General features: G+C 36.6%; 1 non-coding gene across 1 annotated transcript; it reads left to right on the top strand.

Moving 5' to 3' along the window:
- The first annotated feature begins 9,358 nt into the window (after positions 1-9,358).
- On the top strand, positions 9,359-9,430 carry TRNAP-UGG (transfer RNA proline (anticodon UGG)). Its single transcript has one exon. It is a non-coding gene; the product is annotated as a tRNA-Pro (tRNA).
- The last annotated feature ends 11,998 nt before the right edge of the window (positions 9,431-21,428 follow it).

Raw genomic sequence — 21,428 nt, 5'->3', positions numbered from 1 at the left:
TGTCAGATACCTTTTATTCTGGTTTCTTCTGTGTGACCTTCTCCTTGGGACCGTTGGGCTCTCTCACAGCCTATTGTTTCTTTCTTAGAATACTTGTTTTCTTAGGTGATGGAGCAGGTGTCGGTGAGGATTTTCTCTTCTTCCTATCCACCCTTTTGAATTCTGCAGCCTTGTCATTATCAAAGTTGGATGAGGTAGCCACAAGAGAAATATGTGCTACTGGTTTTTGTTCTGATTTTCTTTCTTGTGCAGCAAAACCACTCATCAGATCAAGTTTCAATAAGCCCTTAGTAGAAACTTCAACAAACTTCGAAGCATCTTTCAATATTTTGTCTCTTTTCTTCCTCTGCTTTTGAATTTCAACATCTTTTTCAATAGTTTCAGCATTACCAAAGATCTTCTTTGTCGGTTCCGATGGAGCATCTAGGAGTATCTTGGCATAAGATTCTAGAATGTTTGAATCCACTTCATAAACCATCTCAGTTACCCAGACAGTTCTAGGTCTAGCTGCCTCCATCCATACTTCATCTCTCTTAATAACAAAGCATATCTATTTGTCATATTTATCAACAATATTCTAAGGGATTCTTTCCCTTTTCTTCATTTTAGCTTGAAATTTTTTGAAATATTCCTTTACTTGCTTGTCTCCTTCTGAACCCATGTCGGTAATTGCCTCCTTAATATGTTTTTCAACAGAAATATCATAGGCAAAGTCTTTGTGGTCTATACCAGAAATCTCCTTTGAGAAGTATAGCATTAAACACACAATCACCAAATTTGAAGGTTCTCTTCTTATCACCTTTGATCTTATCAAAAAATTTTAACAGTTCATCTTTCAACCACTCACAAATGTCAATTTGAGCATTGTTCATTATCATCTCATAAGCACTATGAATGCATAGACTAGAAACATAATTCAACCTATTAGTTTGTGCAACCTTATATCCAATAACCATACTTGCATATTTGACATTGTTATCAGTTATGTCGCTAACCCTGAGTGATCTATTATCTGATGTAGCGTCGGTTAAGTTCATAACCTCTTTGTTTGGAATTTCTATTTTTCTTCTCAGGCTTAGTGCCGGTAGAAGGTAAACCTGTAACAACACCAATTTCTTCCTTAGTGATTTTGAAAACTAAGTCCATCCATAAAAATTCACCGTGAATTGTACTAAGAACATAACAGACAATCTCATATGAAAATTCAGGCATGTGAAGGATGTCAACAAACCCTAAATCTTCCACAATCTTGTGTTTCAGTTTGACTAAACCTTGTTTGTCTATGATAACATTCATGAACATGCTCTTTAAATCCTCAGACCCTAAATCTTCAATGTTACAGTGAATGTATGCCCTAGGGTCTTCAACAAATGCAACTCCCTTCGGGATTTTTGAAAATGCACCAATGGAGTCATCTAACTTAGATATCTTATGGATTATCTTAAAGACTGGTATAGGACGCTTGATATTTTCCACAATAGTAGGGTTTGCAATGAATTCAATAACGGAAGATGAAGAAGCCATGTCGTAAAATAAATACCTTTTAAGTGAAAACCTTGGATGCCCTGAAAAATCTTTGCCGCTTTGCTTCTTGAATGTCGGTGCTCAACTTATGCGCTCTTTGAATACTTGAATGCTTGGTAAGTCAAAATGAGAGATTTCAATGCTTTATAACCAAAGAGTTAACTTAACAATCACATTAAATGCTTCGCCGGTTAAGTGAATACTCAACATATGTGCCGATAAAGAAGAATTATGACTTCTTACCACCATCTAAGGGTAAAATGCATGATCTTCAATTATTTGCCTTACCTCTAAGGATTATTCCTTAGTTAGATGAAGAATATCCTGTCGGTGCAGGATCTCTCTTCTTAACCCATTGTTTAGAGAATTCTTGCTTAATTTCATTCACTTTTTCCTTGCCTTTGTCATTAGATCCTCTGTTATTTGTCGGTACATTCTTGATTCTGTAAAATCTTGCAATATGCCCAATCTTGTTCCATAACCTTGCCCAGTTTGAGTTCTACATTGATTAGATAGATGTCTAAATCTACCACAAGCATAGCATTTCACATTCATTCTGCAATTGTTTGAGTTATGACCATGTTTATTTCATTTAGAACATTGACCGGTGCATAAGTGTGTATTTTGATTATTCTTATATTTACACTGATTTGCTCTATGACCAAATTTGTTGCAATTAACACATTTGTCATTGAATTTATAAGCATTGGGTTGCCTTACCGATTTTATGTGATCATGATTGTTTGCAGTTCCAAAACTTTCTCCATGTTCAAATCCAAGTCCAACTGTTTCTCCATCAAGTTTTTGACTTTTCAACATATCATCAAGCTTGGTTGAACTCTTTTGAATTTGTCCTTGTATTCATTTGCAGCGACCAACTCACCTTCCAGAGTGCTAACTTGTCTCATAAGTTCCTCTTTGTCATGTTGCATCTAAATCAACTTTGTTTTAAGAATATCATTTTCATAACTAAGCCTTAGAGATTCATCTGATCTTTCATTAAGTCGTCTAACCAAATCTTCCTCATTCTTATTTCTATCTTCAATATCCTTACATAGTCTCATGGTTAAATCTTGCATCTCATTCTTCATGTTACTATTCTATTGTCTCAGTTTCTCCACAATATCTCTAAGAGTTCCTTTTACTTCATCATATTATTTTTGCAATTGCACATGTAATTATTTTCTCTTATTTTGTGCTATGACCAGGTTTTCTTGAAGTGCTTTGATGAATTCCTAAGCAGATCTGAGTTCATCTTCCAGTTTGATATTCTTCAATTTTTCTGCATCAAAATCTTCAAGATCCGCTTCCAATCATTCTCTCAAACTTTCCTTCAGTACCGGTTTCAGAATCTTCCTCAAGCTATTAGGCTTCTGGAAATAGAGGACCAGGCTCTAATACAAATTGTTAGATACTTGGTTAATCCCAAAGACATTGAGAGGGGGGTGAATCAGTGTTTGACCGATAGATGAAAGATTTAAACTTATTTGCAATACTGTAATTGAAATTAATATACCAGTAAGCAAATAATGATGTAGTAAAGAGAAACAAAAGAATAAGTATCAATGCACACCATAACATAGATATTTTAGCGAGGAAACCTGGTGAGGGAAAGACCTCAGTGAGATTTGTCACCCACAATATTTACTCACTAGCCAATATGAATAAATATTACTTAGTGCAATAGGGGCATGCACATGCAGGAAGGCCAACTACCTAGAGCTCACTGCTCAACAACAAAAGTGGAGTCCCACTAACTACACAATTGGATGGTTAAATCCAATAACAATGTACTGCTTCAAAATAGCATCTGCAATGTTGGATTCAATACCGGTTTAAGATTTGTCTAATACCTCTACCAAAAACCTTGTTGGTAAATGATTCTACTTACATAGAATAGTCTACACTCTTCTCTGCTTCTTATTCGCTCTCAAGATAAACACATCAAAGTGCATATATAATTATCCGATATCATATCCCTATCTTATCACTTATACTGCTTACATACACACATTTCATTACCTACTTCATTTCAAATGACCTATAAGATCTCATACATATATGAGTCTTTACAATACATCATATCGGCCATACAATTATAATTTACATTACATAAACAATATTATTGCCAAGTCGGCTTTGGATGTCGGTATGATCTATTGCTGGTGTAAACTGGATGTCGATGTGAATAAGACTTGTAGTATTTGCCGGTGCCGGTAGGTGAAGTCTGTTGCCGGTTGAACCCGTGAAACCTTGTTGAACCTTTTTTCCACTTTGTTGCCATCAATGACAACATCTACCATTCTCATCTGAGTGTATAATGCCAACAAGATCATGATAGCCTAAAATATTTTTTAGAATAGAGATTATATTTAGAAGATCAACAAAAATGGGTCACTAATAAGTTGGGGGTATGAATTTGAGATCATATAGAAGAGAGGAAAGAAAAATATTGTGGTAAATACATTATCTAAGAATTATGCATTCAAGATTAGATGGTTTGGAATGGATTGTCCAACCTTGCAGCCAAACATACACAAAAACACAACACAAACTTGAATGCAACAATAACAAAAACTTTTATTACTAAAAATAGAATATTCACAAATTCCTTATATCTAGCTTATTGACCCCACATATGGATGCACAGGATACCAAGGGCTTATTAAAAGATTATAATAATAAAAAAGAGTCTTCTAGATCAATCTTCTCCTGCCCATTACCCCCTAACTACTCCCTAGCTATCATATCCTCTCCTATTCTTCTTGAAGTGTTTATATATCAAGTTCTTCTAGGCCCCATAGTTAGTGTAACATGTGCACTTGTTGTGAGTGCTTTTAAAAAGGCCTAAATCTTGATGTGGATAGTCGCTGACCTATCTGAGTGTTACTTTGTACCCTATATCCACCATATGACATACTCCACAAGCTCTACAATGTTTTGAAAAGGATTTACATGCTTCCAACATTAGGTCTGACTTGAGATCCTCTAATACATGCCCCTACATCATAAGACTAGGGCTATTTGAAAAGTGTGTCTCACACATTACTAAGTGTGATCCAAACTACTTCAATTCATCCCCTAAAACCCAAGTTACATATTTCACTAGATTTTTCTTCCATTTGGCCATATATACCTTATACTCCTTATTTTGGGTGTTGTGGTTGATTTGGCTGTTGGGGATCTATTTAATCTACTCTAGTGGTACTTGTGGTATTTATTGTTAAGGTTTAAGGCATATATGTCATCCTCTTGCACTCCATGGAACTAGCAAAGATCCACAATATTGAAGATTGGAAAAATCTACACACCCTCTAGTAACTCTACTTCATAGGCATTTTCATAATCAAACTTCTAGATGATAAGGCCCAAAATTTTTCATCTTAACCTTATTGTCTGTGCCTACTAAAAATATCTCCTTCTAGAGATACACCATGACTTCATCTCCCAATTAAAATGCCTTTTGTCTTTGCTTGGTGTCTACTTGCTCCTGATACTAGTTATTCATGGTCTCTAGGTGTTGCCTGACCTCTTTGTGGAATTTCTTCACATGTTCTATAAACTCTTATGTCTCTACATTCTTCTTATCTCATAGACTATTATTTTGGAGTTGGGTAACTCCTTTAAGGTGCAATCCAATAACAATCTCAAATGGTGTTCTTTTGGTGCTCTAATTTACTAAATGGTTGAAAGCAAACTCTACTTGTGGCAATATCAAGTCTTAATTCCTAGTTTTGTCTCCTACCAAGCATATAAGAAAATTACCAAAGCTATTGTTTACTGCCTCAATCTACCCAATAGTTTGTGGCTGAAATGTTGAGCAAAATTTTAGTCATGTTTGCATTTTCTTCCACAGTGTCCTCCAAAACTATCTAGTAAACTTAGTATATCGGTTTGAAGCAATGCTCTTTGTTATCTTGTGCAACCTCACCACCTCTCGAAAGAACTAGTCAACAATATGGACCGTATCATGAGTCTTTTTACAAGGAATGAATTGTGTCATCCTAGAGAAGTGATCCACCACCACAAATATGGAATAATGTCCCCTCTGGATCATTGACAATCCTAAGACAAAGTCCATGCTAACATCCTCCCATGATCTTTTTGAGATTAGAGGAGGTTGATATAATTTGTGTGGTGTACTAAATTGTACTCCCTTACAATTTGGTCCACATTTTAGCCCTCCTCTCACTGTTCATGTCCCAGAGCGGGACTAGAACCTAATTCTACTCATACCATTCAAATCTAGCCTCATTTCAAGTTTTCACATCACATAGCCCCTTCATTTTGGCCCTAAAATGGGGTAGGACCAAGGTGTGGCACCATGGTCCTCATTGGGACCAAGGCATGACACGATGGTCCTCATTGGGACCAAGATGTGGTGTGTTGGTCTTCTCAATTAGGACCCCAATCGAGCACCTCTTAATGACCACAATGAGCTAGCGAGATTGTGATCTCCATGTCAACCTCTGTTAAAAAAAGTGTTTTTCAACAAGCAAGTACATAAGGAGGTTCATGCCTCTCATTTGGTCATAAAGGAGGATGATAAGAGAATCATAAAGCATCCATTCAAGCATCTCTATAGGTCTTCAAGGTTTCATATTCTTCATTCATCTATTGTGAAGCAACATTACATCGTTCATATGCAAGCATGTGTGTGTGATTAGGGTTTTGTCATATTCATACCATTTCATACAACATATGTGGTTACATTCAAGAAACAAAGCATCATTATCAGTCATTACAGATATGAGGCATATCTTTCCATCATTTATTTCAGTATTTGCAATATTTCATTCAAGGTTAATTGCTAAACCAGGGTTTGACTTAGGAAAACCCCTATTTCCCCTTCTTTCTGTGTTTAGGAAACATGTACATAGTTGCGATCTTCAGAATATGAATTATTTACAGTGATGAATCAATACTCCATTGGAGTGCGAAAAGTTCAGAGGACCAAGGTGACGGGCACCACGGTCCTGACATTTTAGGAGGTCTTCCTAGGAACATATTCGAATTTGCTTGCATTGCTCAGATCCAAGGTCATGGCTCAATCCCGTGACTGTACCTTACTGTTTATGCATTTATACTTCAATTTTTAGAACTTTTACCCTAATTTCAATAATTCAACTCACAAAAGAGGGTTTATTAATTCACATCATCAACCCCCCAATCAATCAGAATTCTCATTCCTAACCCTTGTTGGTTTGTGACTAGATCTATTAAATTGGAATTTTCTTTTGAATGTAATGGTTTCTAAGTCACAAAATTAGTAGTTTCTTCCTTCTATGGTGAGAACCCTAATTTTTCACCTATTACAATTTGGTATTCTAGCTAACACTTTTTGCTACTTTACATATCCTGTACACTCCTTAATATATTTTTGGGCATCCTTGTATAAATGAAGTGAGAAGAAACCCTCACTTACCAAGGCTACTATCTTGTCTACACCAAAATTTCTACTCAAATTTTAAAACTAAAATTTAATTACATCAAATTTCTTTGAGATTTCATGAATGTGAGAATATACCAATTGGAGTTGGCCAATATTCCCATACTAATATATGTACAAATTTGATGTCTTGGTCCATATTAAATCTCATCTTAAGGCCCGATTCTTAAATGTTAGCCTATGTTAAGATAAAAAACCGAATCTTTTTAGACAAACATGAATTCCTAGGGTCAATATTATTATCAAATTCAAGTAGCCAAGTATGTCAATGCAAGGGAATTTTAAAATGACTTTTCATAAGGATTTAGTAATATTGTAAGAATGTATTCTTTTATATAACGTGGGAAAAATCTTAGGAATTTCAATCAAATAAATAATCTTCTTTTTTCCAATTCCATTTGGTTGTCCTATATGGTATCAAACCATTATTTAAAACTAAAGACCTAATGTACCATTAAGAATGAAATTTTAGGTTTAATTTTGAGATTGGTTAGGGATTGCTCATGCAGTTACTCTATTGATGCAATTAGTAAGAAATCTAGTGTTCAAAAGTTAGTCTTTTGTAGTGTATCAATAGACAATACTCATTTATCTTTGAAGTTTAATTGGTTTAACTTTCAATCATGATGCAACATAAGAGAGATGGTGGTAGAAGAAGGATAAGAGTGGTTCATAGATTAGTTACTAAGCTCTAAGATGGAGGAAAAAGAGAAAGGGTGTTGGGAGTGGAGAGAACCCAACAAAATGGAAAATGAAATATTTAGATTAATTGCAAAATAAACAATCCTCATTCGGCATGAAATAAGAGGTTGAATGTTGCCAAGGAAATCGACAAATTTTATAGTTGGATAGAATTAGAATGAGAAAAAAAGGAACCTAAAAGTGGGATCGGATCTTAAAAGTTCCAAAGAAGAAGCCATCTGAATAAATTATTAAGAATAAATACATCTCTTGAAGTTCATCATTCTAGATTCTTAAAAAAAAAACTATTTCTCTTGTCCTCATTGAGTAGAAACATGTACGCTTGTGATAATATTCCATTTAAAATCAACTAAATAAAAATTGTTAGCCACAACTTGTAAGTCTTTGGACACGATGAAATGAATCTCCCATGCTATAAATCAAGTACCAGAACTAAAGATTCTTAATGTAACTTTGTGATTAAGGATTGTAAGAAAATATAGATTTGGTATATGGAATTTAATCTTCGCTAATATTTGATAAGCATGCAACTAATGCAAAAGTATCCAATTCATATCTTACCCATTTCTCCTAATAGACATAGAAATATTGGGTAAATAAAGATCACAAAGGTCATTAAAACAATTAAACATTATTGTAGTTAGATTTATGAATTTAAGGATAATATCCGTTCAATTTATTATAACTAGAGTTATTTGTTGATTCATAGAATGTAGGAACAAGTATTACCATTTTTATAATTAAATTGAAAAGTACTTTGCTTGGAGGCCAACCCAAGTATCATTCCTACATTTCCTTGTATCCACCATTACAATGAGGTATTCAACTTCTTATTGGTGGTGTTGAGATGTGTGGCCATTCAAAGGTTTTTAACACATTTAATTGGTACATGGCTTCTACCATCTAAGCAATTTTGTTGCTAATTTCAAGAACCAATCCAAGAAAACTATGGAATCCACCAATTAGCTAATCTAGGAAAACTATGGCATCCACCACTTAGCCAATCTAGAACTCAATATCACTAGATAAAGTAATTGACACATGCCCAAGCATACATACATATAGCCACACCCAATTCTCTAAACATTTGAGTAATAATTACATTCAAAATAGTCTGGGGGACTACAACAAGTTCAATGGGCCCTAGCACATGACAAGAAGGAAATACCTTGATCACAATAAACACCTTTTTATACCAAAGCGACTCTAACCAACTTTAAAATAAGATACAAATCATCTTAAGAACACCTTAATGATCAATGCAACACTTCACTGTGACAAGACACATTATTCAAACTGTAATTGAAATAGAAAACACTCATGTCTATTAGGATGACCATCATTTGAATTTTTGATTCACCAAAATAACCTATGTATTAGATTATGCATGAATGGCAATGAAACTATTTTCCCTATAAAATGACAACTATACAACTCCATGGAAACTTGAAGAATGATGAACAATTTAACCAACAATCTTCCTTATCACTAGATTACATGCGTATGGTTCAAAGTTTTTTATTTCTTTTCAGCAAACCAATTTTCTTAATATCTTGCAATCAAGGTGTTCGATTATGTCAATTTGTAACCAATTATTGACCAAATGATTGAGGTTTTAAAATTGAAAACCATTTTTGCTGTTTTGTTAATATTCAGAAAGGAATACCAAAGATTTTAAACAAAGGGCATTTGGTCTAGTGGTATGATTCTTGCTTTGGGTGCGAGAGGTCCCGAGTTCGATTCTCGGAATGCCCCTTTACTTGATTTGATCTGAACGAGTGATGCAACATTTTTTATTTTATATATCAAATCCTATTGTAGTTTGAAGATCTTAATGGTTTTAGTCGATATCCAACTAAAGGCTGTCAAATAACCACAGTATTGAAAGAAAAGCAACAAAGCAGTAGAAATAATAATACAACTCAATAAAAAAATTTCTCAGGTAGTGCAAATATTCTATTATTTTAAGATACAACTGATTTAAGAATAAATATCTTGATATCAATTACAATTTATTTTTATTTTTATGGAAGTCCAGACCTGCTAGCACGACAACCCAGCAAGAATATGAACAAGTAATTTTTGCCACGGGGTAACAGTCCTACAACTGATAGAAAATCACTTCAATTAGATTCTGATCACTCTAATACTCCTACAACAGTTAGACTTCAACTCTAATACTGCTCAGTCAAAATTACTGCTCTAAGTTGATCCAGTCTGTAACCCTTCTAGCTGCAATCTGTGACCTTAAATTTTATTTGCAGTAAAGATTTGTTAAATTTCTCTGCAAACATATTTTCTGTAGAGCAGTACTCCATTACAATTTGATTAGAATTTTACATGATCTTGAACAAACTGGTGGGCTCTGTTCTTCCATGGTATTTGGCATTCTTTGCAATTTGTATGTAACTGTAATCTGAAACAGCTGGAAAGACTCCATCCTCCTCATATGAAAACCTAATAAGCTGCTAATAACTTAATTTTTACTGAATACTGTAGCCAAACAGGGTGACTAATTTCATTCCCTCTATGATTAGGTTTATTTTTAATAAAAATATTTGTATTTAATTTTTTTTTTAATTTAATTTAAATAGTGTGAATCAAATCTTTATAATTGGTTTATTATCTATATTATGGGAAATGAAAAATTATTAAAAATTATATATCTATATAGAAAATCACTTTATTTACAATATTGTAAATAATAATAATAAAAAAAAATCTATTGAAAATAGATATTTCAAACCTAAAAATTCTATCATTCCTAAAAATTTGTGTTCTTATAACATCAATTTTTTCAAACCAATAATAGTATCCATAAATAATTTATATAATATATTAAATTTAATAAATAATTCTTGATTTTTATAAAATCAAGTTTATTTTAAAAAGAATAATAATATAGTCATATAATGTTTCACATTAGTTTCGTTTCTATTAATTTGCATTTTGTCCTAAAATATGTCGTTTAGGTAATTGCTTTTCGAATATAGGTTTGATATTTTGCACGACTGAGTAGGCATCTGTTGTTCCTTCGCTCTTAACATATATGATTGTCTCTAAACTTTGTTGCCACTGGACGATAAGAGCAAGAGCAAGATGGTGAAGAGGAAGAAAAGCATGCAGAGAACCCAAAGCTTGTGTTCAATATTAGGGCTAATGCCAATGTGTTAGAGAATGGCTACAAATGGCACAAATATGGAGAAAAACCCTTATCAAGCAGGATTCATTCTTGGTTTGTTTTCTACGGCATACAATAGATAGGGCTATATTTATTCCTGTTAATTGAGGTTCAAATTATCAAGGTAGTTTTTATGATTTTCTATGAGCTTTCAATTGATCTGCTAGTTTTTGAGATTTGTTCAATTACCAGAAGCCACTACATGCGCTCTAAAGCCAATTGTTGCTATTTTTTTATTTGATTTTGTTGATTGGACATTGTTACACAGAGAGACAGCTTTAGAAAAAATAGAATTGCAGGGATGCATTGATTATTTGAAGAATCCATTCAATTTCTGTTTTAGTTTTGGTTTGGAAAATATATGTATCATTTCCTACCTGCAAATATTGTCCTGCATATGGGGCTTTCTGAAGTTAACTAAATCTTCATAGCTTAGCTTACATAGATCAGTGAACTCAACATGATTCTGTAATCCTTTCAACAGATTGCCCTATCTAATCTTCTGCCCAGTTGTTTTGTCATCTGTCTTGAATGGTAGTGGTATGAGATAATGACTCTCTTGGCAGAGTATTTGCCTGATCCAGCAGTAGGAACAACTGTAATCGTCATCCAGACTACCAACCTCATGTACATTGTCCCAATGACACTGAGCTCCTATTTTATATACACTAGAGTGGACAATGACCTAGGTGCATTGAGGCCTGAAAGGGTATTACTTGCCACTGTGGTAGCCCTTCGATGTGCACTTGAAATAGGCCTGATCAATGCGACATGGACTGCCTTATTCAAGGATGATGCAGTTAGAGAGAGCCTCTGTTCTCCCCCTTACCAAGTCTCTCGATAACACTGATCAGCTCCTGTGTATAGACCCCATACACACCCTGCTTTTGAAAAAAACAAACAGTTAAACAAGCTAATCAAAACAACACAGTAAAACAGAATCTAGATTTATCATCTGTGAATACATATGTTTAGGCTTCGATGGAAAAGAGAGATAGCAAATAGTTAGAGATTTATTTCTTATTCATCAAAAGTCTCCGTAGCTTCTCCACAACCAAAGAAAAAACTTCCCCCAAATTCCTCAAACCTCTTCTGCCAACAAAAGCCAAAAACTCCTCATTGAGGAGAAAACAAACCAAAAATAGAAACTGCCAAATCTAACAGTCGCCACCCAAAAAGACGACACGAACAGCTGAAAAACAATTGATGGATAGTGGAAACCAAAAATTATTCATCCGTTACAACATCTTCTGTCTTTGAAAGAATCGGCGGTTACATTAAAGTACAAATGGGCTAATGTGTTCACAACGGATGAGGGTGTTTCTAGCCTTGACAGCAGCTGTTAATGCTCATTATGGCCCTCTGTGACCTGGACAATTGCTCTCAGAAAACAGGGTGTGGGCTATTGAGAGGTAAGGCCAAACCTGCCACTGATATTGGAATCAATAGTTCGTTTGTTTCACTTCCTTGGCGCTACTTTTGCCATGGCTCTGGTTTCTGGCTTAAGGTTGATTTTGTTGCCCGCTAGTTGCTCAAATTGCCTGTGCTCTCTCAATAACGTTTTTTACTTTAAAGATTACAATGCAGAATTAGAAGAATTGGAAGACTGCAATAACCTCAAATTGGCTGTTCATCTCTTTTGTACAGAGACTTTCGTAAGCCCATTATCTGTAAATATAAGGATTCCGAGTATTTTCCCCATGCAATGTGATACTTATAATATTTATTTTTCCTCTGAAACTGCTGTGGTTGCATAAGTCTATTGAATAGGGTTATGCAGAGTTGAGTGTTTGCATCAGTTTAGTATCAGAGCATTTTAAGATGCTGGGAATGGAAGCTTTTGGGAGGAATTTTATTAGCTAGGAGAAGACTCAGAACGGCAGATGTTGAATTTGTTAGGTCAATATTTTACTGCTGTGGTTGTATAAGTTTATTGAATAGGGTTGTGCAGAGCTGAGTGTCTGCATCAGTTTAGTATCAGAGCATTTTAAGATGCTGGGAATGGAAGTTTTTGGGAGGAATTTTATTAGCTAGGAGAAGACTCAGAACAGCAGAGGTTGAATTTGTTATGTCAATATTTTAAAATCTTTCTACTGATGTAGCTATTTTGAGCATAAGTCTGGTTGTGTGATTGGCAAGAGAAGAAGGAAGTACTATTTGTGATTGATGATTGATGAAAACGTGGCAGGGCTTGAGGGATGTGTCCAGCTTGTGTTGCCCTTCATTTTAATCTTATTAAAACAAAGACGAAGGAATTTCTAATGGAAACTCTCTCTAAAAGAGAGATTAAAATTATTCAAGGAGGATAGAAGGAACTAACACAGGTTTATTATATAATCGCTTAGAGAGAGACCATTTGCAGAGGGGATATCTGTTGTTGAAATTGTTAGAGAGTCTGGCACATTGTAAGACAAATGAACTACAGGAACCCAGGGCAGAAGTTCACCAAGCAGCAGATGAAGAATGTGCATCGGAGGCAATATGGTAATTGAGGAGGATTCCCTTGCTTCTTTAACAGAGGAAAGGAGAGTAGATGTGCAGACAAGGGCTAGTTCCAGAAAACAAGTGTTATTCGCTGTATATTTGTTGCAAGTTAGAGTGTTCTTCTTCTAAGTATTGTCTGTAGAGGAATGTGATGGTTGCTGATGATAGCTATTCAAGTGAAGCTTCCACATTCTCAAAGTGTTCCTGATCAAGAATGAGGTAGGAGAAATTATAGGATGAGGTGAGCAAGTATTGTTTTGTGTAGGAAGACGTTACTTATTGATATTGTGGATAGGGAAAATTTGGTAAAGCTCATCAAGATAAGATATAGTTGTAGTTGTGTATTTGATTATTGGTTTTGGGGCATTAACTTGCAGTTGTGTCTTCTGAACTTGTGTTAATTTTTTCAAAGGGATGAAGAATAATATTAGAATGTTGATAAATGGTCAATTATTTGTTCATTCCAAAGGAAAGTGGAGAAGAGAGTTGCAGCTCTGTTTTGGGGCTGAAGAGATAATTATGGAGTTATATTATGATGTGAAGAAGAGGCTAACCAAGTTGGAAGAAAGAGTAAGACAAAGACAGCGGAAGAAGCTAACAAGGGACCAGTAAAAGGAGTTGCAACAATTGAGTTTGGGTTGGAGGAGTTATGGTGCATGTTGGAAGATTATGAGGCATGTAACAACAAGAAGCCAAAGAAAAATAAATCTATAGCAAAGGTGTTGAAGAGTTATGAGAAGGTGAAAAAGAATGGTGAGAAAAATTATTGACCTTGTGGGCAAGAGCCATTCTCAGAGAGGAAAGTCATTGAGTCAAGGACTAGACAAGTAGTGGAGTTGTTGGAAAAGGAAAGATAGAATCTATTGAAGAGTTGGCACAAATATCAATGGATAAAAGACCTTTATGTGAGATCTTCCTAGAGTCACAGAGAGTAGTAATAGTTGAATGGGATGAAGATGTAGAAATAGTTGAGTTTGATGGAGCTTTTGAGTTGTGTTACCCCTAATAAGGGGAAGGCATTGAAGATTACAATGCAGAATGAGAAGAGTTGGAAGACTGCAATGAGAAAGAATGCAACCTATCACAAGAAGAGTCCCAAATTGTTGTGGCCGGGGAGGCAGTCCACCTTGGAGAGGAAGCTACAGCAGAAATGGAGATCGTTGGGGGCCCATATGTGATGAAGATTTAATATTTTTAGAGAACACAACTTGCTGAAAACAGCTAGATGAAGGTCTAGAGAATCCCATTAGTGGGGAAGAAAGACTAGAATATTGTCATTTTCCTAAAGAAAGAACAAGGGTGATTGAGGAAAGAAATAAAGCACAAGTCTTTGTTTTGCAGCAAAAGAGGACAATGAAGAAAAGGAGTTGACTTGTGAACAACATCATGCAAAGTCAAGAAACAAAGACCTCATAACGAAAGTACTTGAAAGCATGCCTAAATGGCATAATGTGGAGGAAGAAGGACTTATGGGAAATTTGTATTCCCTTAACTTTATTTCTGTTTTAAATGATTTATATGTAGGTGATACAAGTGGTGTAAAGAGCAATGATGATTTTTAGTGGAGCAGAACACTGAAGCCTTCAAGGACTTGGGAAAAGAGGAAGAAGACCAATTGACAAAGGAGGAGGTCTCTATTCCAACAAGGAAGCGAAAAAAGAAAAAATGTGACGATTTGAAGAGATACCAAATCTGGTGGAAGGGAATGCTGTGGCTTGGTTCTTCAAGTCAAAAGGATGGTTCTATCATCTATTCTAACCTCTTATGTTTGATGTAGTAGCATCCTAGGATAAAAAGCAATCCTACATCACCAAAAAAATATGTAATAGTTAAGTCGTTAAGATTCTTAATGTTTTAATTTGTTGAAGTTTGCTTTTATGTAAATAAACTTTGAACTGAGAGGTTCAAAATTTTAAAAGAAGGCTAGATTGATGCAAATTGACTCCTTACAATCAGGAAGACTGCTGAATTGAACTTTTAGGGAAACAACAGTTACGTACTCCAAAAGTAGAGAGTTTGGGGGTTAAATTAGGAGATGGTAACTATGGTTAGAAGTAGGATATGTTATGATTTAGTAGGAAGGGAATAGAGGATGGATTGGCTGTGCGTCTCTTTTGTATAGAGAGTTTTGTAAGCCCTTTATTTGTAAATATAAGGATTCTGAGTATTTTCCTGTGCAATTCGATACTCATAATATTTCTTTCTCCTCTGAAACTTATGTCGTATAAGTCTATTGAGTAGGGTTGTGTAGAGCTAAGTGTCTGCATCAATAAAGCTCTTCAAGTTTTGTCAGAATGAGGGCACTTGTAGGGGTGAAGAAAGAGATGTCAATTTTTGTTGATAAACAAGAACTGTGATGTAACTGGAGTCCCTCCCATTTGCAATAAATTTGAGATTTGTAACAATGTCGGGGGTAAGTTGTAGTTGCAAGTTATATTAGGTGATGGCAGGTGTTGTTGGTAGTGTACAGTGAAGCTAGGATGATACCAATTCAAATCTGTGGTTGGTGCATGGAAATGTTTTCTTGGTGTCTGTAGACCACATAAGAATATAACATTAGGAGTATTTACATCAACTCTTATCTTTGAGCTAGATCCTAAATATGCCAAAACTTATGTTCTCCTCTCAAATGTCTATGCTGAAGAGGGTGGGTGGGGTAAATAGATTTAGGCTTATAGTGTTGCATCTTTTACGAAGCTACAAAATGTTACAGGCTTCTCGAAGAATGGAATAAGTCCTCCAGTTAGATGCAGGCAATTCAAACTTTTGAGGAAGCTCATTCCAAGAAATAAGGTGATCATTTAATATAATATCTTTAAAACAACATATACCTTCATTAGCCCAGCCCTTAGCCGAGCAACCTTGAACAAGTGCAAGGGGTTTGCCTTTGTTGGTTTTTGTAGCAAGGTCGGATCCCTTCTGGGGGCCGACCTACTACACAAATATCAAGTGGCCTATTGGCCTTGATATTTATCTCAACGGCTATATTCAATATAGGGCAGGCCCTATTTGGGCGTATGATCTAAATGTAACTTGTAACTTGCTATGAGGTAAGACCTAATTCAAATGTAATTTGCAAATTGAACTTGTACCTTGGCGCCAATTATGTATTAGGCCGACCAAGAAAATTAAAGGTATGTTTCATATAAGTACAAGGTGACTTGTAGTCACAATCAATTCATAATCAATCATCTCTCTGCCTTATGCGATCTGCACTAATCAAGACATCTACAGGAGCGAATCTGATCACACCTAGCAGCGAACCTGATCACTTCATCATTGAGCGAATTTAGCCTACTTGGAGAACCAAATTTATTCTACCTTGAGTGAGCTTACTCTAGGCAAGGTAAATCATCTCCTAAGTATGTGATGCCTGCTGAATCTGCTATCCTCAGCCAGCAAACATCATCCAAGATCAGTGTATGACATGTTGGGAATTTAGTTCATATTCAGATCTGATCAGAGTTGCAGATAAGTGTGTACTTTGGTGATCATTTGTTGTGCCCTAGCTGGGCTAATTTGTAGTTTGGTTGTGCCCTTAATTTATATTGGATCTGAGATATTCTTGCTGGGTTTTTTCACCTCCAAGAGGGAGGTTTTCCCATGGTATCACTGTGTTATGTGTGCAAACCAAATCATTACTGCTGACCTTACAATTGGAGATCCAATTCCTAACAGCCTCCCAAGCTTTCCAAATAGCTTTGAATACAAGGGAGCCTGGGGTAGAGATAGGGAAGGATCCAACAACCAAGTCACAAAGGGGAAGCGACTTCCAAGCCTTGGCTTGCCTGGGTACCGCCAATCTGATATTGTTCATGACAACCACTTTCCATGGCTCTCCACCATGCAGCGCATGAAAAATCCATTTAGCAGCTAGGGCGATACCTTGCAATTTAAGGTCCTTCAGGCCTAAGCCCCCAACCTCTTTATCCTTGCAACACCACTCCCATGACTGAATGCCTCTTCTTATTGCCTCTCCCATCCGACCATAGGAATTGCTGAATGCACTTCTGAATATCATTCACTTGGTAATTACTAAACATCCATATCGAAGCATGGTATATGCTGTATGAAGACAAGATCTTTTGACAAACTTGAATTGTACCTGCGAGAGATAAATAGTGTCTATTCCGCTTATTTAATTTAGTGTCTAATTTGCTCTTGACCCAAAGCCACATATCCTTAAGACAAGGAGAAACAGAGAAGGGTATGCCCAAATATCTGATCTGTTTGTATGGCCCTCCCCATTGATAACCAAACTTGCTAAGCCAATCAGGGGGGTTCTCCAGCCAACCCAGTAGAATGGACTTAGATTGAGATATCTTAGCCTCAGAGGCTTCACCAAAAATCCTGAGCTTATTAGTTAGGGATTCCATGTTTCCTTCATTTAGTTCAAGAAATAAAGCAGCGTTGTCAACAAATTGGATGTTCAACAAATCAGTGTTGTTAGGAAGACTGATTCCTTTGACCCTCGGCGAGAGTCTCTCATCTCTCAACAAATAGGAAATCACATCTGAAGCGATGACAAATAAGGCAGGAGCTAGATGGCATCCTTGTCTAGTAGACCTCCCTAGGTTGAAGGCATTAGTAATAGAACCATTGATATCCAATTGGGTAGAAGCATCCTTAAGCAATATCTGAACTAGTTGACAAAATTCCTTCGGGAAACCGAAGGCCTCCAGCATCATGATAATGAATGCCCACTCCACCCGGTCATAGGCCTTCTCAAAATCCCGCAGGAGCATGGCAATATTTTGATTAGAGGTTTTAGCCCATTCCATAGCTTCCCAGCTAGTAATAAGATTTTCTAAATGTACCTCCCTTTAATAAATCCAGTTTGAGTAGGACAAATGAACCCGCGAAGGATATCAATGAGTCTGCGTGCTAGAATCTTAGCAAGAATCTTGGATGAGACATTGAGAAGAGTAATAGGCCTCCAATTCTTAATCAGGGATTTATCCCCATCCTTGGGAAGGAGTTTGATGGTTCCTTTATTTATATTAGGACCAAGAGAACCTTCCTCAATGGCTTCCTTGTAGACGGAAAGCATGTCCTCACAAATCCATTCTAAGTTAGCCTTATAAAATTCAATGGGAAGACCATCTGGTCTTGGAGCCTTGCCATTATTTAGGGCACCAATGACACTCTTGATTTCCCCAATAGAGATGGGCTTCTTGAGAGCAAGGGCATCCTCATCAGCAATAAGGTTCAGTATCAAACTCTTGCAAAACTCCCTAAGAGAAGTGGAGGTAGGGCTATCTTTAGAGGCAAAAAATCCTTTATAAAAAAGTAGAAACTCATTCTTAATCCCTTCAATATCCATGATCTCCCTTCCATCAACCCACAGTCTATATATCCTCTCCCTGCATTCCTTTTGCTTTAACATATTAAAAAAGAATTTAGAGCCTTTGTCACCTTGCTTCAACCAATCCAATCTTGCCCTGTTTTTGGCACCTTCAATTTTGATTTGTTGCAGGTTTCTAAGCCTATCTTTGGATTGGGCCATTGCTTGAGTATAAATGATATTGAAAGGATCTCTTTGGGCCAAATCCTCTATCTTCTGGAGAGCATCAATCAACTTCTTCTCAATACTCATGTTGTCCTTAGCTTTCTTCCTACCAAGTGTACTGAGTAGATTTGCCAACTGCTAACATTCCTATTCCATCTATCAATGCTTGAATTAGGGTCATTGCTCCATTTGTTGATCTGCCTAATCATGTATACAGCAGTAAGCACATCTTGGTCCTCCAACAATTTGGTGTTTAGAATGAACTTGTCTTGCTTTATAATCTTAATAGGAACCCTGTCTGTTAAGTAGATCCGAGAGACAATTGGGTGATGGTCAGAGAGAGAGAGAATGAACAGACATTAATAGAGACACCCTTATCATTTTTTATGAAAGAGAAATGGTCCTTATTGGCATAGAACCTATCAAGTTTGCAATAAATTCTTCTATGGCCCTTCTGAAAGTTACACCAGGTAAACCAGATCCCCTTGTAATCCTTTCTCGGACCTTCTAAGGGATCAAAGAGCCTCTTCTTACTCTTCATCCTGCCCCAATGCAAGTTTTCTCTCCCTTTCCGATCCATGTTAACACCTCCTACCTTATCCTCAAGGCATTCAATCATATTAAAATCCCCTCAATAATCCAAGGGATGTTTGGAAGAGAGCTAATCGACTGCCACATAACTGCTCTCTCTCTATAATAATTGGAGGCATATATCGAATAGACTCCAATTTTGGTGTTACCTAGATTAAGTGTAGCCCATGCGACTCTATTGCATGGCGAGTGACCAGATTCAATGATAGCCTCCTTCCATTTAGCATTGATAAGCAGTATAGTACCCCCTTTGCCTTTCTCATGTTTGGTGGTGATTTGACAAGCATCTTTCCAGATAAAGTTCAAGTTTACTTCTAAAGTAAAGTTAACTGCTTTAACTTCTTGAAGCATCACAATGTTTGCATCCCTATGTTGATTGAGAAATCTCTTTACCACATGTTTCCTGTCTGAGGATTTAAGCCCCCTAATATTCCAAGAGATGCACTTCATGATCATGAACAATAGATTTATTCAGAGCTCTTGGCAGTCCTAAAATTGCTAAAACATTTGGGGAACTCTGCCTTAGCATCAACCTTCTTAGGGAGGGGGGAAATTTTCCCTTTGGAGCCTTTAGGCCTCCCTCTCTTATGCCTAGGTCGGGTGGTTAATCCTTTGTTAGCAGCCATGGAAGGATCCCCAACACTATTATTGTCCTCCACTGAGTAATCAACCTCTCTTTCAACATCCCCACTTGTCGACAGACACCAAAACACGAGCATCTAAATTAGGCACAAGGTTGGGAGGGTTATCAACCCTAATTGCTCTACCAATTGGCTCGAGAATTTATGGAATGAAATTCCACAATATAGGAGGAAGATCCTTTATCTCTATCCACCTAGGGCATGAGAGCACGAGAATTTCATCATTAACCGCATCATGGGTCCAATTTAGGGCTCTAAAGGTATAGTTACCAATCCCCCAAAATTGTTTTTGCACAACTGCCGCTTGGGATTTAGCCTCCCTAAAAAAGATAACAAATAAACCCCTTTGTATCATACGACAGAAAGATGTATGAAAACCTAAACTTTTAACCCATACATTTTTAATCCATTCATCAAGAAATTTCCTAGCCGGGCAGTTTGCCACATTCATGACTGCTAGAAAAATGGCTATATCTTTTAACCTATTTCTTTCCAAATCAATAGCTTTAACCATAGAATCATTGGGAATGATAGACAAAGTAGGTAGGTGAGAGCTAGGGCACTTACCTCCTCTGCTCCCATTGCCATCATACTCAGTCTGAAGAACTCACTAGGTTAAACTTTGCTTCTCAAGGAAACAAAGAAGGTCGAGTCGACTAGGGCATCCTTGAATGATTTCCCGTTAGAACCATCGGCCACATTCATGAATGGATTCGAGCGCTCGGCATTTAATACCAAACCTCCAGAGGAATCGCCCATGGAGGATCATAAATGTACGCACGTGCTCCTGGACGGACGACATGCACAACCACATGCATAAATAAATGTAGAAAAGAACATAAACAATAGGGGAAGGATAGGGCTTACTCGCATGGAGGAGGCCTTACCACCTCCTCCACATGCGAGGGTCGACCCCTTCGCTAGGCACCACGTCTACGTCCTGTTGTGACGTATTCACACATCGCCCCATTGCAAATGGGGGCCCCTACCTTTTGCTTTCTAGGGTTAGTTTTCTAGGTCTTTTAGGTTCTTGTCTATTAGCCTTTGCATTTTGAGTATTGCCAGAGGGATCACTAAGATAGCAGGCTCTGCTTAAGTAAAAGGGATTGAGTCAGGTGGATCTCCTCAAGAGGTCAGGTCAATTGAGTGATTAGGGGTTATTTAGATCATTCCTAAGGTGTTTTTTGTGTACTATCCGGTCGCACTTCAAGTTGCTAAATCAAACCTTGGTTGAATGCAGAATGTCCTCCTAGGTCCCATCCCTTACATCAAGGACAGAGCGAATTCGCCTTGAGAAGTCTGGAATGATGTCTTGAGATTTGGCTAAGTCTGGAATGTCATCCTGAT

The sequence above is a fragment of the Cryptomeria japonica genome, chromosome 10 (assembly GCF_030272615.1).
Source record: "Cryptomeria japonica chromosome 10, Sugi_1.0, whole genome shotgun sequence".
NCBI classification, from domain to species: Eukaryota; Viridiplantae; Streptophyta; class Pinopsida; order Cupressales; family Cupressaceae; genus Cryptomeria; species Cryptomeria japonica.
The sequence above is the reverse complement of the archived record's forward strand: the minus strand, read 5'-3'. Positions and strand labels throughout refer to the sequence as shown.